This window comes from Delphinapterus leucas, chromosome 17, assembly GCF_059928025.1.
Source record: "Delphinapterus leucas isolate spDelLeu-1000000601 "Yukka" chromosome 17, BTC_Dleu_Yukka2, whole genome shotgun sequence".
NCBI classification, from domain to species: Eukaryota; Metazoa; Chordata; class Mammalia; order Artiodactyla; family Monodontidae; genus Delphinapterus; species Delphinapterus leucas.
Window position 1 is genome coordinate 20,449,414 of NC_143145.1, and position 26,261 is coordinate 20,475,674.

Below are 26,261 nucleotides of genomic sequence, written 5' to 3' on the forward strand. Positions count from 1 at the left end.
TCTGTCAATGGACACTTAGGTTGCTTCCATGTCCTGGCTATTGTAAATAGAGCTGCAACGAACATTGTGGTACATGACTTATTTGAATTATGGTTTTCTCAGGGTATATGCCCAGTAGTGAGATTGCTGGGTCATATGGTAGTTCTATTTTTAGTTTTTTAAGGAATTTCCATACTGCTCTTTATAGTGGCTGTATCAATTTACATTCCCACCAACAATGCAAGAGGGTTCCCTTTTCTCCACACCCTCTCTGCATTTATTGTTTGTAGATTTTTTGATGATGGCCATTCTGACCAGTGTGAGATGATATCTCATTGTAGTTTTGATTTGCATTTCTCTAATGATTAATGATGTTGAGCATCCTTTCATGTGTTTGTTGGCAGTCTGTATATCTTCTTTGGAAAATGTCTATTTAGGTCTTCTGCCCATTTTTGGATTGGGTGGTTTGTTTTTTTGATATTGAGCTGCATGAGCTGCATGTAAATTTTGGAGATTAATCCTTTGTCAGTTGCTGCATTGGCAAATATTTTCTCACATTCTGAGGGTTGTCTTTTCGTCTTGTTTATGGTTTTCTATGCTGTGCAAAAGCTTTTAAGTTTCATTAGGTCCCATTTGTTTATTTTTTATTTCCATTTCTCTAGGAGGTGGGTCAAAAGGGATCTGGCTGTGATTTATATCATAGAGTGTTCTGCCTATGTTTTCCTCTAAGAGTTTTATACTATCTGGCCTTATATTTAGGTCTTTAATCTATTTTGAGTTGATTTTTGTGTATGGTGTTAGGAAGTGTTCTAATTTCATTCTTTTACATGTAGCTGTCCAGTTTTCCCAGCACCACTTATTGAGGAGGCTGTCTTTTCTCCATTGTATATTCTTGCCTCCTTTATCAAAGGTAAGGTGACCATATTTATCTCTGGGCTTTCTATCCTGTTCCATTGATCTATATTTCTGTTTTTGTGCCAGTACCATACTGTCTTGATTACTGTAGCTTTGTAGTATAGTCTGAAGTCAGGGAGCCTGATTCCTCCAGCTCTGTTTTTGTTTCTCAAGATTGCTTTGGCTTTTCAGGCTCTTTTGTGTTTCCATACAAATTGTGAAATTTTTTGTTCTAGTTCTGTGAAAAATGCCATTGGTAGTTTGATAGGGATTGCATTGAATCTGTAGATTGCTTTGGGTAGTATAGTCATTTTCACAATGTTGATTCTTCCAATCTAAGAACATGGTATATCTCTCCATCTATCTGTATCATCTTTAATTTCTTTCATCAGTGTCTTATAATTTTCTGCATACAGGTCTTTTGTCTCCTTAGGTAGGTTTATTCCTAGATATTTTATTCTTTTTGTTGCGATGGTAAATGGGAGTGTTTTCTTAATTTCACTTTCAGATTTTTCATCATTAGTGTATAGGAATGCAAGCGATTTCTGTGCATTAATTTTGTTTCCTGCTACTTTACCATATTCATTGATTAGCTCTAGTAGTTTTCTGGTAGCATCTTTAGGATTCCCTATGTATAGTATCATGTGATCTGCAAACAGTGACAGCTTTACTTCTTCTTTTCCGATTTGGTTTCCTTTTATTACTTTTTCTTCTCTGATTGCTGTGGCGAAAACTTCCAAAACTATGTTGAATAATAGTGGTTAGAGTGGACAACCTTGTCTTGTTCCTGATCTTAGAGGAAATGGTTTCAGTTTTTCACCGTTGAGAATGATGTTGGCTGTGGGTTTGTCATATATGGCCTTTATTATGTTGAGGAAAGTTCCCTCTACGCCTACTTTCTGGAGGGTTTTTATCATAAATGGGTGTTGCATTTTGTCGATAGCTTTCTCTGCATCTATTGAGATGATCATATGGTTTTTCTCCTTCAGTTTGTTAATGTGGTGTATCACATTGATTGATTTGCCTATATTGAAGAATCCTTGCATTCCTGGAATAAACCCCACTTGATCATGGTGTATGATCCTTTTAATGTGCTGTTGGATTCTGTTTGCTAGTATTTTGTTGAGGATTTTTGCATCTGTGTTCATCAGTGATATTGGCCTGTAGTTTTCTTTCTTTGTGACATCTTTGTCTGGTTTTGGTATCAGGGTGATGGTGGCCTCGTAGAATGAGTTTGGGAGTGTTCCTCCCTCTGCTATATTTTGGAAGAGTTTGAGAAGGATAGGTGTTAGGTCTTCTGTAAATGTTACATAGAATTCGCCTGTGAAGCCATCTGGTCCTGGGCTTTTCTTTGTTGGAAGATTTTTAATCACAGTTTCAATTTCAGTGCTTGTGATTGGTCTGCTTATATTTTCTATTTCTTCCTGGTTCAGTCTCAGAAGGTTGTGCATTTCTAAGAATTTGTCCATTTCTTCCAGGTTATTCATTTTTTTGGCATATAGTTGCTTGTAGTAATCTCTCATGATCCTTTGTATTTCTGCAGTGTCAGTTGTTACTTTTCCTTTTTCATTTTTGATTCTGTGGATTTGAGTCTTCTCCCTTTTTTTCTTGAGTCTGGCTAATGGTTTATCAATTTTGTTTCTCTTCTCAAAGAACCAGCTTTTAGTTTTATTGATCTTTGCTGTACTTTCCTTCATTTCTTTTTCATTTATTTCTGATCTGATCTTTATGATTTCTTTCCTTCTGCTAACTTTGGGGTATTTTTGTTTTTCTTTCTCTAATTGCTTTAGGTGTAAGGTTAGGTTGTTTATTTGAGATGTTTCTTGTTTCTCCAGGTAGGATTGTATAGCTATAGACTTCCCTCTTAGAACTGCTTTTGCTGCATCTCATAGGTTTTGGGCCATAGTGTTTCCATTGTCATTTGTTTTTAGGTATTTTTTTATTTCCTCTTTGATTTCTTCAGTGATCTCTTGGTTATTAAGTACTGTATTGTTTAGCCTCCATGTGTTTGTATTTTTTATAGAGTTTTTCCTGTAATTGATATCTAGTCTCATAACATTGTTGTCAGAAACGATACTTGATACGATTTAATTTTCTTAAATTTACCAAGGCTTGATTTGTGACCCAAGGTATGATCTATCCTAGAGAATGTTCTGTGAGCACTTGAGAAGAAAGTGTATTCTGTTGTTTTTGGATGGAATGTCCTATAAATATCAATTAAGTCCACCTTGTTTAATGTATCATTTAAAGCTTGTGTTTCCTTATTTATTTTCATTTTAGATGATCTCTCCATTGGTGAAAGTGGGGTGTTAAAGTCTCCTACTATGATTGTGTTACTGTCGATTTCCCCTTTTATGGCTGTTAGTATTTGCCTTATGTATTGAGATGCTCTTATGTTGGGTGCATAAATATTTTCTACTGTTATATCTTTTTCTTGGGATCGATCCCTTCATCATTATGTAGTGTCCTTCTTTGTCTCTTGTAATAGTCTTTGTTTTAAAGTGCATTTTGTCTGATATGAGAATTGCTACTCTAGCTTTCTTTTGGTTTCCATTTGCATGGAATATCTTTTTCCATCCCCTTACTTTCAGTCTGTATGTGTCCCTAGGTTTGAAGTGGGTCTCTTGTAGACAGCTTATATATTGGTCTTGTTTTTGTATCCATTTAGCCAGTCTGTGTCTTTTGGTTGGATCATTTATCCATTTAAATTTAAGGTAGTTATCTATATGTATGTTCCTATTACCATTTTCTTAATTGTTTTGGGTTTGTTGTTGTAGGTCTTTTCCTTCTCTTGTGTTTCCTGCCTAGAGAAGTTCCTTTATCATTTGTTGTAAAGCTGGGTTGGTGGTGCTGAATTCTCTTAGCTTTTGCTTGTCTATAAAGGTTTTTTTTTTTTTTTTATTTATTTATTTATTTATTTATTTTCTATAAAGGTTTTAATGTCTCTGTCAAATCTGCATGAGATCCTTGCTGGGTAGGGTAATCTTGGTTGTAGGTGTTTTCCCTTTCATCACTTTAAGTTTGTCCTGCCAGTCCCTTCTGGCTTGCAGAGTTTCTGCTAAAAGATCAGCTGTTAACCTTATGGGGATTCCCTTGTATGTTATTTGTTGTTTTTCCCTTGCTGTTTTTAATATTTTTTCTTTGTATTTAATTTTTGATAGTTTGATTAATATGTGTCTTGACATGCTTCTCCTTGGATTTATCTTGTATGGGACTCTCTGTGCTTCCCGGATTTGATTAACTATTTCCTTTTCCATATTAGGGAAGTTTTCACCTATAAGCTGTTCAGATATTTTCTCAGTCCCTTTCTTTTTCTCTTCTTCTTCTGGGACCCCTATAATTCGAATGTTGGTGCATTTAATGTTGTCCCAGATGCCGCTGAGACTGTCCTCAATTCTTTTCATTTTTTTTTTCTTTATTCTGCTCTGCGGTAATTATTTCCACTATTTTATCTTACAGGTCAGTTACCGTTCTTCTGCCTCAGTTATTCTGCTATTGATCACTTCTAGGGTATTTTTAATTTCATTTATTGAGTTGTTCATCATTGTTTGTTTCATGTTTAGTTCTTCTAGGTCCTTGTTAAATGTTTCTTGCATTTTGTCCATTCTCTTTCCAAGATTTTGGATCATCTTCAGTATCATTACTCTGAATTCTTTTTCAGGTAGGCTACCTATTTCCTCTTCGTTTGGTCTGATAGGTTTTCACCTTGCTCCTTCATCTGCTGAGTGTTTCTCTGTCTTCTCATTTTGCTTAACGTACTGTGTTTGGGGTCTCCTTTTCGCAGGCTGCAGGTTTGTAGTTCGCATTGTTTTTGTTGTCTGTCCCCAGTGGCTAAGGTTGGTTCAGTGGGTTGTGTAGCCTTCCTGGTGGAGGGGTCTAGTGCCTGTGTTCTGGTGGATGCGGCTGGATCTTGTCTTTCTTGTGGGCAGGTCCACGTCTGGTGGTGTGTTTTGGGGTGTCTGTGGACTTATTATGATTTTAGGCAGCCCCTCTGCTAATGGATGGGGTTGTGTTCCTGTCTTGCTCATTGTTTGGCATAGGGTGTCCAGCACTGGAGCTTGCTGGTCATTGAGTGGAGCTGGGTCTTAGCGTTGAGATGGAAATCTCTAGGAGATTTTCGCTGTTTGATATTACATGGAGCTGGGAGGTCTCTTGTGGACCAATGTCCTGAACTTGGCTGTCCCACCTCAGAGGCACAGCCCTGACAGCTGGCTGGAATACCAACAGCGTATCATCCACACGGCTCAGAATAAAAAGGAAAAAAAAAGAAAGAAAGAAAGAAGAAGAAAAAATAAACTAAAATAAAGTTATTAAAAGAAAAAATAATTATTAAAAAATTTTTTTAAGTAATAAAGAAAAAAAAGAGAGCAACCAAACCAAGAAACAAATCCACCAACGATAACAAGCGCTAAAAACTATACTAAAACAAACAAACAAACAAACAAAAAACCGGACAGAGAGAACCGTAGGACAAATGGTAAAAGCAAAGCTATACAGACAAAATCACACACAGAAGCATACACATTCACACTCACAAAAAAGAGAAAAAGGAAAAATATATATATATCGTTGCTCCCAAAGTCCACCTCCTCAGTTTGGGATGATTCGTTGTCTATTCAGGTATTCCAGAGATGCAGGGTACATCAAGTTGATTGTGGAGATTTAATCCACCGCTCCTGAGGCTGCTGGAGATTTCCTTTTCTCTTCTTTGTTTGCACAGCTCCTGGGGTTCAGCTTTCGATTTGGACCCGCCTCTCCGTGTAGGTCGCCTGAGGGCGCCTGTTCTTCACTCAGACAGGACGGGGTTAAAGGAGCAGCTGATTCGGGGGCTCTGGCTCACTCAGGTCGGGTGGAGGGAGGGGTACAGAGTGCGGGGCGAGCCTGCGGCGACAGCGGCCGGCTGGACGTTGCACCAGCCTGAGGCGTGCTGTGCGTTCTCCCGGGTATGTTGTCCCAGGGTCACAGGACCCTGGCAGTGGCGGGCTGCACAGGCTCCCAGGGAGGTGTGGATAGTGACCTGTGCTCGCACACAGGCTTCTTGGTGGCGGCAGCAGCAGCCTTAGCGTCTCATGCCCGTCTCTGGGGTCCGCGCTTTTAGCCGCGGCTCACGCCCGTCTCTGGAGCTCCTTTAAGCAGTGCTCTTAATCCCCTCTCCTCACGCACCAGGAGACAAAGAGGGAAGAAAACGTCTCTTGCCTCTTTGGCAGGTCCAGGCCTTTTCCCGGACTCCCTCCCGGCTAGCCGTGGCGCACTAGCCCCCTTCAGGCTGTGTTCACGCCGCCGACCCCAGTCCTCTCCCTGCGCTCCGACCGAAGCCCGAGCCTCAGCTCCCCGCCCCACCCGCCCCGGCGGGTGAGCAGACAAGCCTCTCAGGCTGGTGAGTGCCGGTCGGCCCTGATCCTCTGTGCGGGAATCTCTCTGCTTTGTCCTCTGCACCCCTGTGGCTGCGCTCTCCTCCGTGGCTCCGAAGCTGTACCCCTGCGCCACCCACAGTCTCCGCCCGCAAAGGGGCTTCTTAGTGTGTGGAAACCTTTCCTCCTTCACAGCTCCCGCCCACTGGTGCAGGTCCCGTCCCTATCCTTTTGTCTCTGTTTTTTCTTTTTCCCTACCCGGGTACGTGGGGAGTTTCTGGCCTTTTGGGAAGTCTGAGGTCTTCTGCCAGCATTCAGTAGGTGTTCTGTAGGAGTTGTTCCACGTGTAGATATATTTCTGATGTATCTGTGGGGAGGAAGGTGATCACGTCTTACTCTTCCGCCATCTTGAAGCTCCTCTCCTCCCATGTACTCACTGTCACGGGCTCTTGCTCCAACTCAACTACTATTATTATCAATTTAATTTTAGGACCCCACACCCCCGAAAAAAAGACAAGTGGTCTCATCTACCTATTGAAGGGTAAGACTGTGAGGAAGCTGAGACCTAGAGATGATGTATTAGTTAGTAGAAGAGCCAGAATTAGAATTCAAATCTATGGACTTCCCTGGTGGTGCAGTGGTTAAGAATCCGTCTGCCAATGCAGGGGACATGGGTTTGATCCCTGGTCTGGAAAGATCCCACATGTCGCGGAGCAACTAAGCCTGTGTGCCACAACTAGTGACCCCGTTTGCCACAACTACTGAAGTCCGTGCACTTAGAGCCCAGGCTCCTCAGTAAGAAAAGCCACCACAATGAGAAGCCCGTGCATCGCAAAGAAGAGTTGCCCATGCTCATGGCAACTGGAGAAAGCCCGCGTGCAGCAACGAAGACCCAATGTAGCCAAAAATAAATAAAATAAAATAAATGAAAAAGAAAAATGAATCCAAATCTATGTCTTCCCATTGGACTATAGTAGTGTCTCCCAGAGTATGAGGCTGTTCTGTATTTTGTAAAGGAGGATGTATGTGCTCTATTGAATTCTGCCTCATTTTCCTGGGTATTACACAGCTCATAGGGATTGTATGAACTTCTCCATTTAGCCTCAACCCCTTTTCCAGCCCCTATTATTACATATGAGGTATGACTTTTATATATTTAAGAATATAGTTTTAAGTTTTCCATTGCTCAGGTTCTTTTGGGGGCAGAAATCCCTGCTCTTTTGAAGGTATTATCATTGAGTTTTAAAAGAAGTACCTTCAGAGAAAAATTCATCCTTTTTGATTATGCCCGAGGCCTGCAGAACACCATTTAAACAAGTGATAAAAAAAAAAAAAGGGCAAGTATTTGATTAAAACCAATCTCCCCTTAAAGACTAATGTTTCAGTCTCCATCAGGCCTTCCTCAAGGGAACTTCAGTGTGTTTCTCTGATGGCCAGATCCAGTTTATGGGGAGGTGAAAGAAAAGGCAATTATTTAAAAAATTCATCTGTTAACTTACAGACTTGATATATTGTATCTAAAAAGTGATGTTAGATAATAGATGTCCCAGTGCTTAAATGGTTTTGCCCTACCATCTTACGGGATAACCTGAACGAACTTTTTGGCCAACCCAGTACTTCAGGGAAACAGCCATTTCATCAGGTTTCAGGATGGCGTGAAGTTCTCATTGATAAATGGCATTGACAGGTGAGTGACATTCATCAGCTGAGTAACTGAGGAAGCACAGATGATTTGAACCAGTGGTGACATCCTCCATACAATTTTCTGCATTGCTTTGGTGACTATCTGAGGTCTCTGCCGAATAGACACTGATAGTCATGTTTCCAATTCAGATCATAGCATTTGCTATTTCCTTCCACGGCCTGCTGTAGCCTCTGCCACTCGCCTCACCCCAACCTAATTTTTTCTCACCTTTATCTCTTTCAAGACTCAGCTATAGCAGCACCCCTGAGAAAGCGCTTCTTACCTTCCTCTGTTCATCCATACTGGGTTTGAGACCCCTCTCTTTGGGGTTCCATAGCACCTTACTCTTGCTGCTTCTCCTAGCCCTTACCGTGCAGTATTATAATTACATTAAAATCATCTGTTTAGTCGTCTCTTTTTCCTATTAATCCTCCGGCTCTTTGGGGACAGAGACCCCTTTTATCTTTTTACCTAGTGCCTTGTGGGGTGCCTGAAGGCAGCAGTGAATGTTCATTGAATAAACGAATGAATCACTTTCTGCCAAAACCTGGCTTCGCTGAGTTTATGGGCCCTGGTAACCTTTTGTAAATGGAACTATTTTTATATAATTAGCCATTTCTCTTCTTCCTGTCTGCTGAAGTAATTTTTTATTTCCACGTAAATCTTGTTGTGCCCACTCCCCTCTGACTGCCCCCCAACCCCATACCCAATGTGGCTCATGCTTTATTTTACTTTTTTAATTTTTGGAAGGGTGTAAAGTACAAGAGAGAATATAATGTGAGCTAAATCCCAGGGCTATTCAACTCGACTAGACCCTTTTAGCCTTCCAGAATGTTGAGAAAGTAATTAGTGGGGGTGGGGGGGAAGTGTTAGAAGAAATGGCTACGATTCTTTGTATCCGAAAGAATGTTTCTCCTTGGTGATTGTCACCCTTCTGAATAAATCCTTAAGTAAAGTACAAAAACACCAGCGGACCAAACAATGACCAGCGGCTCTCCCTTTGGGATTGCAATCCCTTGTATGGCTAAGTTCAGAAATGGGTTTCCTGTTCAGAGTTTTGATGAGTCATAATGTTGAGTGGCAGGGTAACCTTTGAACTTTCTGCTTTTTTGACATCAAAAGGAATTCTGCGCTTTACCAAAAAAAAAGTTTTATTCAAGGAATTAATACTCTTAAGGCACAGAGGGAAATTAGCATCAGACTTGTGGACATGATGGAAAAATTAGTATCTTTCATTTGCTCAATTTCTTTGGATTATAGTTTTTTTGTTTTTTAAGATGGAGAGGTCAGATTTCCCTAGGTTTTCAGTATGTTGCTTTTAATACCCATAAAATTATTTTTCCTGTGTAAAATTGGATTTGATGAAAGTGGTTTTTTTTTGAATGACTTGAGTATTCCCCTGATTCTTCAATACATCTAATGGTGTTCATTCTACTCACGAAAAATCTTGACTCCGAGGGACAAGTTTTTAGTAGCATTTTTATAGCATATGACAACTTTTATAGCAAAAATATGAATCAGTAAGTGTGTGTGCTTTTAGCATAACTAAAAACTTTCTTCATGGAATTTAAAATCTTAAATCTCGTTTTGGCAGCAAATTTTTGCACATAGTAGGTTCTTAACATTGAATTGAATGCGTTTGGACTATTCTTTATGTTCTCAGCACCTAATCCATGTTTCAGTGTGTCCTTCACTTCACTCCTGAGTTGTTTTTTTCTATGCATTGGGAAATGTATCATGCTTGGTTTTCCTATTCTTAATTGTTAAAAAAGCTAAACACATCCATCACTCAGCATTTCCTATTTATGAGAAAGAGTGATTTAAATTTTTGCATCATGGTTTGATGTGATGTGTATTGTAACCAGAGGTCACTATTTGTTCACTTTACGTTCTTCTTTACCCTCCATTTTTAGAAAAATGACTTATTATATAAAATGCCTTCCATAATGACCTTTGGGACTGAGATTTTTTTTATTTCTAAAATGGTCTTGACCTAGGAAGGCTTATTATGAAAATTTAAAAATGAAAAATTTAATCGAATGCCCCTCATCCTTCAACAGATAAATAGTAAGATCAGAAAGGGTTTGAAGGGAAACTTGTAGAGTCAAAAGGACTTAAAAGATTGACAAATTTTGTTTTTAAAAATGGGCAAGACAAAATCATCATGTCTTGAGTGATTTGGGAAGCATCCTTGGGTGATAAAACTATAAAGAAATGCAAAATATGATGACTTAAAAGTAATCTATAAATATGTTGCCAGTAGTGCATAGAATGAACACTCATGTTATGAAAGAAACATTTTGGTATTCGTTCGTATTCTAATTTTTAAAGAAAACACAAGTGAAATCAGATTATAGGCTATAGGTACAGATTTTAATTGTTGCTAATGTGACAGTGCTGAGTTCTTAACAAAAATATATGGAATATTTTCTGAGGTATGGACCTAACAGAGATACTAGCTAGAAAAGTGACCCTATTATTTTTTTAAATTGTGAAGTAAATTTACTATCGCTTTGTTTGCTATTTATTACTAGAGTCTCTGTGTTAATTCTGATTTTATTGCTTTTCAGCATAACTAAGACCTAAGTCTTTTGCTGAATTCTGCTTGATTTTGTGATTTCTTTTGCTTTGGTCATTAGTTCTGTGTTATTGAGCATCTTCACAATGGCATGCCTTGCACTAGGGCTACAGTGGTTAAATACAACAGGGTAACCCTGCTTCTAAGGATTTCCCAGGACAGAGTCTTGAATAGTAAGTAAAAATAATGAGTAAGGATTCATTATTTTTGCTCTAAAAGTTTATAGAGCTCCATGTACAATGGCATTACTGGGGTCTATGGCTTTACGCATTTTGTCCCCATTTGGTGGGATTTTGCCCAGCGTGATCTCAGCTGAATCTTCAACAGGGAAACCTCTGAGCTGGGCCCTAGGGGATTGTGCAGAGCCTGGTGGCAGTTGTGGACGACTTGTGAAAGCCTGAAGCTGGAAGCTTACTGCTCATGGGTGACCTTTTTCTTGTATGGCACAACCCTTGGCATTCCTAGCATACTACCTTGAAAGACAGTTTATTGCCTCTTAGGAATTCCGGACATCATCGGAATCACTTGTTTATATTATTTTTCAAAATACAATCGAAAATGCACTTTTTGGAAGAAAACTGAACCTGTTTATTTAACTGCGATGGCTTGGACTTTTCTAGGTGTTGTTTCTTTAATTGAAAATTCTGTCTGGAAACGGATTTTTCGTCTCCCTTCCCTTCCCTCTAGTTTTAAAAGGGGGAATATTGGAACATTGCTTTCCAAACATTTTAATAGAAACAATCCCCAGAGTGAAATCTATATGAAGTCTTTAATTATTTTTATTATTATTCTTCTATTTTTATTATCCTATTAATAATTGTTGACTTCCTGCCGATAGGAAGTAAAAAACTGCAGTATAATTTCCATTTGGTTGCACACTTTTGTAATCTAATTGCAAGATAAAAATAATTTCAGGAAATAATTAATTTTTCTAAAAGAGAGGTGTCTCTAGCTCCTAAAAATTCTATCGGACCTTCATTCATCAGACACTTCTTTATAATAGTAGCTCATGTTTTTTGAGCACTTACTCTGTGCCAGGGATTGGGCCTCCTGCAGGATCTACAAGGCATTCAAACTGCTCTTGGGCATGAGGGTGAATAACACAGCTTTTGGCCTCCAAATGCTCAAAGATGGAGAGTATGCTGTGGGGAGAGGGGTCGAGACAGACACATTCACAGGAGGAATAATTACTGAGTGATAATGGAAGTGCATACAAAGCCTTTGAAAGTAACAGAGAAAGAGAGGGACACGCTGAAAACTCTTTAATGTTTACATTTGTTGTTAAGATTCATCCAAAGCAGCCAATCATATCTACCTTCTCTGGCATGAAAGTCCAAAGTGATTACAGTGGATGAGGTTCAAAACTCCACCATTGACACCATTTCCTTTCGCTTCTAGAAGGGGAATGTAAAGGAGAAAGTGAAATTTGTTCTTGAAAGCAGGATACCTAACATTTACATTTAAAAGCGACCAAGTTTGTGTTTCGTGGATTTAGGGATCTTACAATTCTTGTATTGTCAACTGGTGACTTTTCTACGAGAATCTTTTGGAATGATTTTATGTTTTGTTTCAGAAATATGCTTCCCTTGACCCTGAATTATGATAGTGGGGATATATAAATCTACCCCCAACCTAAAGCATAATGCTAGTTGTATTTATTTTCTCTTTTCAGTGTATAAAATGTAAAAGAATACAGAAGAGCTGCCGCATACAGTACAAATACCAACTCCTTCTTCAAAGGAACTTTGTTTAAATAACGAGAAACTTGGGTCCTTAGTACCGTTACTTAGTATACAGCATCCCCTCATTATAAACATTTCCATGCCTCCCAGTGTACCCCTGAGGCTTCCTTAAGATGTATGGATTGGCTTCTTTTCCTTTCGTATGGCGGAAACCTGAGAGTAGAGACACAACACAACTGAGGTTCCTAAAAGTACAGACGCTTGGGTCCAGCCAAGTCTTGATTCAAGTTAGAATTCCCTGGCTCTTTCCTTTGTCAGATGCAAACACTGCACAGCCTGGTGTCTCAGAGCCTAAGACTTTGGGTGCTTTGTGAAAGATTCTTTTTCAGATGCCCCTGGAAAGACGTTGCAGATAAAAGATGATTGGAGCTCCATTTTCTTGGTCAAGGTTAAAATACTAACATTTGTCAAATGTTAACCATGCCATTATATTTGAGAGGAAAAAAAAAACTTTTAGGAGAAAAAAAAATGCCCTTTAAGAGTGTGGGGAAATTGAAACCGCACCATCCCAGTCGTGTTTTATTGTAGTCATTGGAAATGAATGGGACTGGTATACACACCTACTGGAATGGATCGAAATAAAACGCCTAGCCAGCTCTCCTCTCCCCGAGAAGCCCAGCCTCCTGTGGTCCAGATTTTCATATTCCTCCCAATTTGCCCCAGAGCATGCTGTGACGCTCATCCATCTTTTTGCATTTAACAAAGTTGTAAAGGGATTTATATGCTTTCCATTAGTCTTAGCAAAGCTGCTGTCATGAATATTTAATAGAGAGTACAGTTTGTTTTTTTTTTCTTTCTTTCCCAGCCCCCCGCCCCGACTTGCCCGTCTCTTTCGCCAGTCAGGAGCAATGTAAATATCTCAGCCTCGCACCCCTGGCCCGATCCCAAAGTGGCACTGGGCTCTCTCAATTCAAAGCCTTGACTCCGTAAGGGAATGACTGGCTTTTCTCTTTTTTCTTTTCTGCACCGGTTCTCCCTTCCTTGTTCTCTTTCGGTCTCCTTTCCCCTCTCCCCGCTGGAATTGCTGTCCGTTTCTCGGTGGCTTGGGGGCGCGGGGACCGGCGTGCGTAGGGCTCTGCTTCCGCCAGGCCTCCCGCGTCCTCCTCTCCTGCTGCAGACCAGCCGCCCCCTAGTACCCCCGGCCGGTCTTTTCCTTTGAACTTCACTGAAGCACAATAGCTGCCCTGCAACTTCGCTGGGGCTCCCCTGGATGCATTCCTGACACTTGCACGGGTCGCTGGTCTTTTTCTCTTTGCAACAGCAAAAAGGATGAATGTCTGGGACAGAAAATGACTTTTGAAGACGCTAAAAGATTTACCCTGTCTAGAGCAACCTCTGAACTTTGTGGTTGTTATCTCAGAAAAATGCACTTTTCCTACTGGTGGCTTAGATCATTTCTCATCCTTCTACCCTCCTTCCCTTCCTCCCCTGATCCCAGCGTTTACTTAGGGAATTTCCCCATTTGGTTCTCACCCCATCCCACCCTCCTTCCCTTCCCCTTTTTCCTTTATGCTTTATCTCCTCCTGGGCGCTGGGAATGAGAGGCTCGTAAAGGCAAGGATCTGTCGGAGAGAACTGAAGAATTAAATCCTTCTCTGCAGGGGAAGGTTAAGGGCACTGGAGCCCCTTCTCCCTCCCAGTGAACTCAGGCCTGTCTGAATGCCCCATCTCCAGGTACCTGCCCTAAAGGGTTGCTTGAAAGATTGGACCAGGAAATCCATACAAAATGTTTAATATAGTATTTGACTATAGTAGTTGCTCAATAAATATCAGCTATATGTTATAATTAATGTCATTATACACATTTACTCATTTTTCTGAAATTCCTCCTTGTGGTCTCAAAAATTCATATGGGTTCTAAATCTTTCCCATTTAATTAATTTTAGTAGAATGGAATAATGTTAGAGGGACTGAGCTAGATTCTGTTTATCCTTTCCATGTACAAATATAGCTTTTTTTTTTTTTTGCATTGGTTAAAAAGCTAAAGAGTATGAACGTAGATTTTTCTTTATTGGCTTCAGACTTTCACTTTTTGGTTTTTCACTTTTTCCATGTATCCTGGGCCTCTCCTCTCCTTCCTTCTACCTGTTGGATCAGACTTTAATCTTGGTTCTTTTTGATGTGATTTTACCCACTAAGCACGTTTTAAAAAACCACAAAAGTAATCTTTCTTCCTGGTCCAGAGGGCAGACTATTTCGCTGGTCATCATACCTCTCCCACTTCCTCTGTGTCTAACAGTAAAAACTCACTGTGCCTCCTCGTACTTTTACTTGCAGACGCTATTAAAAGATGTAACATCACAGCAAATACAGTGTTCTGAGTGATAGCTAATTTATCTTTTAGTTTTCCCAGTGAAACTTTTTGTAAATCTCATAGTGGAACCAGACCTGTGTGTAAGTCAAATTTATTTTAGGATATCCAGGGGTTGTTTCTTACAGAGTGAGAAAAATTTGCTGCAGTTTAGAGAAGGTTACCAAGCAAATGCTTTAGGAGTCTGTGTTAGTCTGCCCTTAGGCTCCTATAGAATCATTCTGTTTGCCTTCCAAGGAGATGACTCGTGGTAATTGTTACCTGATAGTTCAGTGCATAAACCATACGAATGCACATGGAGGAACTGAATGGGAACTCTAGTAAGATTTATCTTCTGGGAGCTTATTCATCTACAAAAGCTAGAAAAACATATGACAGGCCTTGGATATGAGTGGCTCCCTCTCTCTTGAATGAATTATTTTTACTAGATCTTGGATCTTAAGTGCTTATCTATCTCTGATGAACGCCTACCACCTTGTGCTTAATTGATGGGAGTATTGCTTCTTTTCTCTTCGGGTAACCTAAAATTTGAATCAGTTAGCTTGCAGGTAACCTTAGCTCACTAATTCATAGTGTAGTTGTAATCAACTAAAATCTCTGAAAGATTTCTACAAGGACTACTAATATCCTCTTCTTTCCTGTTTGGTGGACTTAACTACATACATTTCTAGATTAAATTCCTTCTAAATAGATAAGCCCCCAAATTCCATCTGATGAGATAATTTTGGATTCTGCCCCTGAAATCTATCAGTTTCCTCTTTCTCAGCTTCAGGCTTCCCTCCAATTTAGTCAACATACCACTCAGGTCTTTGATGGCGATGTTGACAGAGCAATGGTAGGTAAGAGCCCTTCAGTTCATCTCTGTAGCCCTTCTTGCCTTGAGTTAACATAGGCCCATTAGTAGGTCCCTTTGGGTTAGTGTTCCATTAAGTGTTTTCCTCTCCGTTCCTTTATCATGCTATGAGGCTGACTGGAAAGATCTTTTCAAATGCCTTGCTAAAATCTTGACACGCTTGTGAACAGATGTTGGTATGATTAGGCTGGATGAACAGAAAACATGTATAGCCAGATCCATCTCTAGAATAAACCAATTTCCACAATGCTTTTGATCTCTTCCCGTTCTGTTTTCTGTAATTAAGACTCTTCACTGCAAATAATAATTAATGTGATGTCAAGAAGTGCTGAGGGTCTGGTCACCGGGGACCAGGGAGGAGGGAGAGAAACAAAAGGGGTCTCTTCCTTGGTGTAAGTGAGAGTCTTGCTGGATCAGACAATTAGGTAACAATATAAAGCAATATAGAATAAATGCTAAATTATGAAGAGCAGATTATAGGCGTTATGGAATGGGAAAAAAATTACAGGATGTAATTTCTGATGTCTTGAACGAATTTTAGGACTGTTTCATGCAAGGTTCTCTCCTCTATTCTGAGGCTGTTCACTGCCATTGAAACTTTTCTGCTTTCTCAAAGCAATGATAACGGTTAACGTGTTCTAAGTACTTACTGTTATGTCAGGAGATTGGTCTAAGAACTTAACGGGTCTCAACTAATTTGATCCTCTCCACCACACACCTTTGAGGTGGATATGCTTCTTGACTTCATTTTATGGCTGAGGAAACCAAGGTGGGGAGGCTCATACCTGCCCAAAGTGAGCTCTGATTAATTCCTTCCTCCTTTTTGTTAGGAGGGTAGGTGGTGACAGGTGGGGTTGCATTCTGGACGAGGGCCTGAATTTATATATATATATATATATATTTTTTTTTTTTAAGTATTTATTTATTTATTCATTTTTGGCGGCGTTGGGTCTTCGTTGCTGTGCAGGCTTTCTCTAGTTGCGGCGAGCGGGAGCTACTCTTCATTGCGGTGCGCGGGCTTCTCATTGCGGTGGCTTCTCGTTGTGGAGCACGGGCTCTAGGCTTGCAGGCTTCAGTAGTTGCAGCACTTGGGCTCAGTAGTTGTGGCTCGTGGGCTGTAGAGCGCAGGCTTAGTAGTTGTGGTGCACGGGCTTAGTTGCTCCGCGGCATGTGGGATCTTCCCGGACCAGGGCTCACACCCGTGTCCCCTGCATTGGCAGGCGGATTCTTAACCACTGTGCCACCAGGGAAGCCCGAGACTCTGAATTTTTAATTAGTTACCTAGTTAACTGTGTAGGTAGGACCTTGGGCAAGTTGCTTCACCTGTCAGAGCTTCTTAGTTCTAAAATGGGGCAGGATTGTTTTCCGGATTTAAATACCTTCTATTCAGTAGATGCTCAAGGAATGGGAACTGTTGTTTTTTAAAAGCAATGATAAGAATATCATTATCACACTCTCCACCCAAAGAGACCTGTTAGAATTGTAGAGAAAAGGAACATGTCTGTCTTGCTAAGGTTTTAACCCCCAGTACCAAGTACAATGTTAGTCCTTTGCGGAATATTTGTGGAATGGATGGATGGAAGGACAGAATAGGACAGGAATCAGAAGCGTTCCTGTAGCAGGCAGAGGACGTGTCATTTTCCAATGGAGTTATTCTTAGCCTTTCTCATCATTTGTTCATCAAAACAGTCGTTTTCTTAGCCTTACCTTCCACCATTTGTGATGGTAATCGTCACCACCTGACTTATTTTTCTTGGGAAAACACAAGCAAACAAAGCTGTCTCTTTGAGATTTGTCTTGGAGATTTTAACGGTAAAAACTCACCTTATCATTAATTCCTGCCTTGTAATCCAGACGATAGTAAAGGATGTTGTACCATCACAGTGTGTCAACGCACACAAAGAGCTATACTATTTTACCCCATATTAATACATTGTCTCAAGGAAGGTACTGTCATCAGATGGCAATCTATAAACATGGCCCCTGAGACCAAGCGCTGGCACAGTTACTTATTCTTCAATTACTTATTCCGTCCTAAAGATGGAAATGCTGACGGATACTGCAAAATGCACTACCTACCAATTTATAGGAATTGAGTGACGGGATCTTTGGCAGACTGAAGTAGCTTTTAATTGACACTACTTTTATGTATTTAAATTTCGCACCTTAAGTATGTTTGCAACACCCACTTAGATGACTGATGTGAGAGGCAGTTTTGTTTATAAAAGCTACTTCAAAACAAATAAATTAGCATTTAGTCTGAAAGGGTCAGATCGCAAATGGAGGTTTTCAAACAGCTTCAGGAACATTCAAATCACATGCTTAATATTTTATATGGTTTTATATTTAGATTGGATATTTTACGTAAAGTCTTTTTTCCCTTTTTAGCGCTTGGACCTCTTGAGATCCCTTTTCTAGCTGGTTTGGAGAGAACAGTTACACTTAGCCTCCATTTGCAGTAAGTAATTTCAGTTTAATTTATGTCAAGGGAGATTACCAGAAAGTTCCAGCCTTTGTGTCTTTTTCTCCACTTAACTGCATTGATAGGTACCATTCTTATGCTTCCAGTATATTATTTGTACATGATAAAATACGATTCCAATGAGTTTGCACTTAGCAGCCATAAAAGAGTTCGTCTGGACTTAAGTCCTGAAGTTTAAGAGATCATTTATATCTGTATTGATACTGGAATCCAAAAATGGAATCTTTCCCCGAAAGTATGGCTTTCTTCAGAGATCAGTTTCAATTTTTCTTAAATCAGTTATTTTCAGTTTTGATTTTTCAAACTCTTGGGTAATCCCCAGTTAATCTCACTTTCTAAGATTTCTAAAAGAAAAGTAATTTTAAAGTTAAATTTGCTTTAAAATATCCTTATGCCAAGCGCTAATTGATTTGAGGGGATTGATTACATAAACAAAAATCCTAAGAAGGAGAGAGAGAACTTCCAATATCTTAGTAGATATTTTTTGAAATAACCATAATGCTTACTCTAGGTGTGTGTGTATGTGTACATATACATGTGTTCATTTATGGCACATACAAACACACATATAGAAATTTATGATGTGTTTTACGAATCTTGGGACTATCAGAAAAAAGTCAAGTAAATAAAATTAAAAATTTCAGAATATTCCTGGAATAAAAGTGCACCTTCAATGTTACGTTTCTGTATAAATCAAATTTACTGAAATTTAAAAACAATCCAAAGCTTTTATGATTACTTGAAACTTGAGGAGCAATCAGATACATCTACTTTAGACAAAAGTGACAATATGTAAATGATCATATTTTTCCTTTAAAGCCTCATTCTCATGGGTATAACAGATATGTAAGGCTATCATCTAGTTCATAAGGTTCTTTTGAGAATTAAATTAGCTAATATAGTACAAACCTTTGTAGTGGGCCTGGATCATAGCTAACCTGTAGGGAAAGATCATTGAATTATTACATTATCGCCAGAGGTAGACTTTCATCCTGGGTCTTAATCATGAATCATTTCCAAGTCCTGCGCATGGTACAGAGAGGTAGATTAAAATAACTCTTTCAGAAATGCCTGTGACATCGCTACAAAGAATCTTTCAACCCTTCTGTGAAGTTTTTTCCTGACAGTGAACTTGGCCATAGGTTGTCCTTTCTTGGTGTCCATTTGATTTCTGCCATACCTCTTTTCCTGTCTGTCTCCACTAACTCCCAATCTGTAGTCCTTCCAAATTCTCACTCTACCACCTGGACTTTGCCGAAGTGTCATTTTCACTCCCTTTTCAGCTACACAGGAAAATTTTGATTTGCAAGTGGGAAAGGGTGCTAGATTTGCGAGATTGGCCTCCAGCAGGAGTTCTGAGATAGCCAGTCCAGAGAGGAGGAAATGGAATCAGAATAACAAAACAGGAACAGACGGGAACTGGGCTGAAGATCACTTTAGCAGGCAGCTGTTAGGCACTGGTGCTGTGGTCACAGGTGTGAGACTGCCCTTTGGTTCTGTTTGAAGAAACCTTAAGCTGAAAGTGATGATGGGTTGCTGCCTCACTTTGTGTAAAGCGTTACACGTGGGCAGTTCACCCCAGCTACAAAATCCTGACCAAGGCAAGTCATGGGCAAGCTCTCCCATGGGGAGATCTCCGTGGCTTACTTCCATCCCACTCGTGTGTCCTTTCTCATTCTCTCTTGTTTCATCACACTGTTTGCTTCTTCCAGCTACTCCAACCTGTGTTTCTCTGAGTAAGAACTGCCATTTAGTGGATACTTGCTAGGAGCCAAATACAGTGCTGGCGGGGGGCATCCATGGGGCAGTCCCTCCCAGCAGGCTATCTTGGCCTTGTTTACATGGTGGCAGTGTCCCAAGAGGGCAGGAGTGGAAGCTGCAAGGCTTCTTGTAGTTTTGGTTTGGACTGAACAAATAACAACAGCAAAACAATAATAGTAATAGTAATAATGCAAACAACTCTTCTAGGAAATTTGAGACAAATCTCTTTCTTGTCCATGGAATATCAAAAATATTTACCATTCAAGATTATTTAAAAAATTGTTTTATAAGCAGTGTCTGTTGGTTTTCAGGCAAATGCACTAGGAATAACATGTTTTTGGAACACATTCTGCCACCTATAAAAGAGGCAGTATTTTTTTTTCAGATACAGGTGTTATGCAGGTTTATCACTTCTAGTTTCTGTTTATCTTGAATGTTACTGCATTATCCAAACTATATAACATGTGGATAAAAACCAGTATGATCTTTCTCTAAGACAGGTACGATTTCAGAAGTGCATCTCCCTTTTTGAGCTCTCTTTCAAGATGCCAGGAAGAGGCTGACCGCGTTGTTTAAGAACCCAGACTTTGGAGTCAGCCAGACCTGGGGTCCAGCCCCATGCAACTTTGCTGAACCTATTTGCTTAGCTACAAAATGAAATTGATAGCTCCATGAAAGTCTCTATAAAGAAATAAGAAATAAGAGTGTGTTTCTACAGATGGGAATACATGGGGGGGCCATCTCAGGTAGTCAGAAAGTTGTAGTCGCCATGTTATGGTTACAGAAAACGCTCTGCAAACAAGTCTCGGTGGCTACTTCTTGTAGCTGGTGATTTACGCTCACCTTCCACACTGAGGAAAGAAATGATTTACTTCCGTTTCCTAGTTGTCACTCGGTTGATCTGGCCTTGCAATGCTTACAGCATGGGGCTCATGATAACATTGTGATCAACACAAATGTTAGCAAGCTAAAGAGAGTTTAGCAGAAGTAGCCCATGGCAGGATAAGGTCTCTGATTTAACGTGCAATTTCTGAAAACCAGCCAGCATGTAACTGGCCTTATCCCTGCTGAGATAAGATCTCCGGATAGTTGCTTTGCAATTTTAGTAATTGGGGGAGGATAATGCCCATAATTTCCAATTAGTATTGATCGGATTGCTGCTTTAGTCTGAGATGAAACCCCTTTGTCTCGGTCCGATTTCCTTAGCTGTGATGGGCATAGTTTAGTTTAAAACTAGGCTCAGTGATGTGCTGGGTCCACACTGGCCAGTTCACTGGGCAGGGAACAGCCAGTAAGGACCACAGAGCTTCCTTCCATCCTGCTAGTGTGGCCTGTTTCATTCTCTTTTTGTTCCTTGCTTCTTCCATCTAGTCTAAGCTACATCTTAAGTCAGAACTGCCGTGAACACTTGCTGTGAGCCAGACATTGTGCTGGTAGGAGTATACAGACTCCAGGAGGAAAGCCTCAGACTGGTCCATCCACGTGGCAGCAATGTCCCAAGAACGCAACTAGTGGAAACTGCAAGCTTCTCACAGCTTAGGCTTGAGAGTCTTACGATGTCATTTCCACTACATTCTTTGGGTCCAAGCAAGTCACCTGGCTAAACCCAGAGTCAGTGAAGGAGGAGATTTTTCAAGGTCACGCGCGGAGGGAGAGAATTCTGATGACTGTGTCGCAAAACAAACTACCAGAGACTTAGAGGTGGCAGTTACTATTTCCCCATGTGGCTTCATCATTTATGAGCAGACAGTTGTCCAACAAATATTAGATGGCAGAGCATCTACGGTATTAGGTTTTAGTTTTAAAACTTTTTCAGAAAGTTCAACTCCATCTGCAAGTAGGTGATTAGCACATCCATAAAATTATCTAATTTTCAAAACGGGTGTGGTGGAGAAAAACTTTTAAGACAGTTCAGGACAGTAACCTTATTAGAACTAGATGTAGACCTAGTGTGGTCTTTAGAATCTTTCAGTCCAGTTTCTTCTCACCTCCTTCTCATGAGCTTTCCTTCTCTCCTAATGGGACAGGTGAAACCTAGAGAGATTTCAGTCCCATGTCCAAGGTCAGGTGGATGTTTAGTGACAGAGCAAGGGCTTCAGCCCCTTTCTGCAGCTCCACCGTCCAGTTGGAAGAATTGGGACAAGAGAAGTATTAAAAAAGGCCCACCCACCAAATGTTATCTTCCTAATTTTCTCTATACACCAATATGCTCGAATTCTTTAAAAACTTATCTTTGGCTGTGCTTGGTTTGCAAAATGTGTGTTTAAAACTACCCTTGTTTTTTAAGCAAATCCCCAAGGAGTAAGTTCAAAAGTCAAGGTTCTTTTTTTTCCCCCTGCTGAATGCCTTAACACAGTATGCAGTTTTATAACACGTACCAGATTCTCAGATTCATTTGTTGAAGACTGGGAATTCAAACTCTTAAAAATATTCTGACTTGAAGCTGGAGAAGAAATAGAGAATGGACACAACTTTGTGAAATCATGGTGGTCCTGGTCTTTCTGGTCTGTTTGTTGCTACCATTTAGCTCCTTGTGTCCACTTTACAGAGTCTCTGGAATCCTGGGGAATTGAGAGTCTTTTCAAAGACTCCATCTGCAGGCATATTTTAAATCATATTGAAAAGCGTGTAGCTCGGCCTTTTTAAGGGTATGCTGTTTGTCTCCATGTAATAATAGTAATGTAAGAACTGAGAAGTAAATCCTTCAAGTAAAACCTGCAGCAAAACGGTCTCCTGAATTGGGCTTGTGGACTCACAGGGGAGGCCAGTTGGAAACTGAAGGCCAGAATTTGTAGCAAATACTGCAGGGTTATCTGTAAGAGGGTTTTTAGTCTGTCTTGGTTAACAGCCTCCTCCATATTCCCACAGAGAAGTCAAGCAATTTGTTTTCAAGACCCAGAAGAGCAAAACATCTATCTGCCTGTGGTGGGAACATCAGCAAATGTAGTGAACTTGGTGGTCATAGCAGTTGCCATGTTTCAAATCTGTCCAAACTGTGATGGGGTGATTAGCACTTCAGCTTAGGAAAATGCCTCATCCACTTTTGTGAGAGGTAGAAAAATAACTAAGTAGCTGATTTCATTGAGCATTGCAAGCCTTGTTGAGGTGTATACCTTTCATACAAAACCCCTCCATGAACTGCAGTGGAAAGTACCGGTTTGTGATCATTTTGAATGATGTGTGATTGCCTTGATTAGCACTATAGTTACTAAGCAGATAAGCACTTCTTTGTTTTAAAAGGGAACTTGATTTTTTTTTTTTTTTACTATAACTGCCAGTTGCTTAATCTCTACCATCTTTAGTCTGTTTCAGAGAAAAAAAAATCTACCTAATCTGTGCTTGTCAGTGATGGCAAGTTTTAAAAGTAACTCAAATTAAAAAAAGCAAAAGAAAATTTTTCCTTTAAGATAGAGATGAAACATTTTCTGCTTCTGTTTTCTAGATTTGCGTGCACCCTTGATGTTCCAGAAAGCCAGGCGTCCGTATTATTTTGAGTTTATGAATTTATAATAACCTAGTAATAGCTATGGGGTGGTTAGGCCTGGAGGGGATGGGTAAGTAACAGAAAAATGGTAAGCAGCGTAAATTGTACATTCTTATTTTTAACAGTCTAGCATACAGTTTCCCTGCTTTCTTCAATCCACATATAGTAACTTCCTTCCTGAAAACACTGGTCCAGTTAGGCTAGCTTCTTATTTAAAAGCTTTCTGTGCTTGGCCCTTTCCTGTAGGAAAAAAAAATCAAACTTTGAGGAATGGTTCTTTCTAAATTGCCCCCATTCTTCCCAGGTCATTTTTTTTTTTTTTTTTGCGATACGCGAGCCTCTCACTGTTGTGGCCTCTCCCGTTGCGGAGCACAGGCTCCGGACGCGCAGGCTCAGCGGCCATGGCTCACAGGCCCAGCCGCTCCACGGCATGTGGGATCTTCCCGGACCGGGGCACGAACCCATGTCCCCTGCATCGGCAGGCGGACTCTCAACCACTGCGTCACCAGGGAAGTCCCCGAGGTCACCTTTACTTCTCTTACTCATGAATGTCTACATCCCTGGGCTGGTAACATGCTATTCTTTTTGCTTTGAATGCCCTGAAAAATCGCCTCCTTCTACCAGCTGGTAACATTCTGATGATTCGTGTAGACTTAGGTCAAATGCCCTCACTTTGGTTGAGATCATGCCCCAGGTAAGGCTGACCTGGTCAGTTCCTCCTCTGCTTCCTGAGCTCTTGAGGGAGCGTTTTGTAAAGCGTGACTCGCTCTGTGTTGGAAGTTTGTGTCTACAAGTCGGCCTCCCTCCTGCAAATACAGCTAATGTTGGAACTGTAGGCCTGCCGCGGCTTGACCCACATTAGACCTCTGCCTAAATACTGAGCATGTCAGTGAATGACCTTCAGTGGAGTAGTTTAGCAACTCCAAGTTTACTGTGTCAACCATGGAAGGATTGTGGAGATGTAGAGACCATCATGACCAGGAAGCTAGAAAAAATTCAGTGAATGTAGACGTCTCTTCAGTTAACCTCTAAGAATGAATGAATGCTACCTGAGAATTGTTTTTTGTTGTTGTTGTTTTTTAAGTGAAAAAAAAAAATTTTTTTTTTTTTAATAAAGCTCTACCATTACAAGTTATTTTTTCTTCTCTGTTTCCTGTGGAATTTTTTTTCTTTCATTATCAAGGTAATAACACTTGGGAGTTTTGAAATCTTAAAATCCAGTCACAGCATTTTATCAGATTTTTGTCCTGTAAAATGGGGATAATGTCCTTGCTATTACTAATTTATCTTGAGGGAGACAGAATGGAAATATTATTTGATCTCCAAATCGTCTATGTAGATGAACAACTCAGTTTATTGGACTTTTTGCTAGAAACCAGCCTGTGCTTTTAAAACCTTGGAATGTTATTCGGCTGATCAACTATAAACATTTCACTATTTTACTTAGCTTGCTCCCTCTTAGCTTTTCACACTACCCCAGAGACCTAGCCAATCCTACCCCTCACCCCACAATGAGTTGAGGCAGTCCTGGAGAATTTACCTTATTTTATGTTTGAACATTTGGGTAGAAAGCTTGGGGTATCGAACCTTGTGGGTTATGAAATGGGTTTAGGTGTGTAATGAGCCACGCCATGATTCTACACAGATGGATAGTTTTATTAGCACATTTTCTAGGAGATGTATCTGCTGGTTACTCATGAACCAAAGCAAACACAAACAATTTCCAAATCGCGTCGCATACAGCCCCCAGCTTAAAGATTCTTGATTTATAAATGTCTCTGTTTCACTGGAGTGGCTGCCAAGGAATCCCCTGCTTTGGTTGAATGTGCTTTTGATTTTGGCATGAGTTGTCTTTGTTGATAATAATAAAACAATAACAGAAATCTGAGCCTCTATTGAATGTGTGTGCCAGCTCCTCTGACAGGTGCTTTGCAGGCAGGGTTTAATTCATTCTCACTACAGTGCTCTTATAATGACTGATTTTAGCTGAGGCAACCAGGGCAGCGAGGAGGGAGGTAGATTACCCCCAGTTCGCCGGCCACAGTTTGCAGAAACGGACTTTTTGTAGAGTTTCTGTGTGTGTCTACAGTGCCACTGCTTTCTCCTTTCAGGCTCAGGCATCTTGCCTGCAAATCACTTTCACTTTAGAACATCTGTTGTGTAGCCATTTCTGCTTTTCCTTTCACCCTCTCATGACGTAAAGAAAGAGAAAATGATACTAGGCAGTATTTTTAATAATAACAAGCAGATATGCATGTATCTTCCTCAAGTGGCTCTACTCCGTGAAGAATAGCAGACATGCTTCACAGGCTCTGACGGTGTGATTTTCACCTGGAACAGCTGAGCTGGGTGGTGGTACATCTTGTTCTTGGATATGTTGATACAGCCCCTTAATTGCTCAAGGTATGTACCTCTTAATCACCTCTCCTTTGACGTGAGGGCTATGCTATACTAGGACCTGGAAACTGTAGGCCTTTCCAGCAACCCAGAAGATACATGACCCTTTCTGCAGCGACTACTCAAAACCATAAGTTACCAACTGAGAAACATCCTAGGGTGAAACAACTGAGAAAACTCAAACATCGTATAAAGGTTACCTCTTTGAGCTCCGCGGCCCATGAGTGCTGGCTTCTTAAGAATATAGGTAGGTGGCTGCAATCTGGAATGTTCTCAAGGCCCTAGCAGGTGCTATGAGTGGAGTGCAGGGTGGGAGGTGAGATGGCAGCCCTGCAGGAAAGTGGGGCTGGGGCAGGAGGGGGACAGGATCATCAGGTCTTTCAAGGAGAGGTTGGAAATGTGGAATTTTAGGGGGAATCTCCCAAGTTCCAAAAATTGGAACTAATTCAACCATTTGAAAAAGTCAGAGGGCCCAACCAAACGCGCCTGTGGGCCAGAATCAGCTTGCAGGAACCCACTTTGTGACCACTGGTTTAAGGCATGTTGATAAATGGACTTATTGGTACTTGACTAAATGGAACGTGAGAAAGATTTATCTTTTGGGTAGGAGCATAACTCATAAGAAGGAGGTCACTTATGCATTATTACTCAAGAGTTGTTGAGGTGCAAAATATTAGAAACTTAGCAGTCTTGGGGCAGTTGGTGCCTGGTAGAGAGCCATTGGGGATGATGATGTTATTTTGTG

At 40.5% G+C, this 26,261-nt stretch overlaps 1 protein-coding gene and 1 long non-coding RNA gene across 5 annotated transcripts in view; both read left to right on the plus strand.

Annotated features, from left to right (window-relative positions):
* The window catches only part of LOC149746920 (uncharacterized), a 32,295-nt gene extending 27,079 nt beyond the window's left edge, over window positions 1-5,216 (plus strand). Inside the window, exons 1-2 of the long non-coding RNA XR_016388356.1 lie at window positions 1-3,756; window positions 3,807-5,216. The exon at window positions 1-3,756 is cut by the window's left edge and continues 27,079 nt beyond it. This is a non-coding gene — a long non-coding RNA (uncharacterized LOC149746920). The remainder of the gene's footprint in view (window positions 3,757-3,806) is intronic.
* The window catches only part of EXT1 (exostosin glycosyltransferase 1), a 299,373-nt gene that overhangs the window by 28,857 nt on the left and 244,255 nt on the right, over window positions 1-26,261 (plus strand). The gene's annotated exons all lie outside the window — the stretch shown is intronic.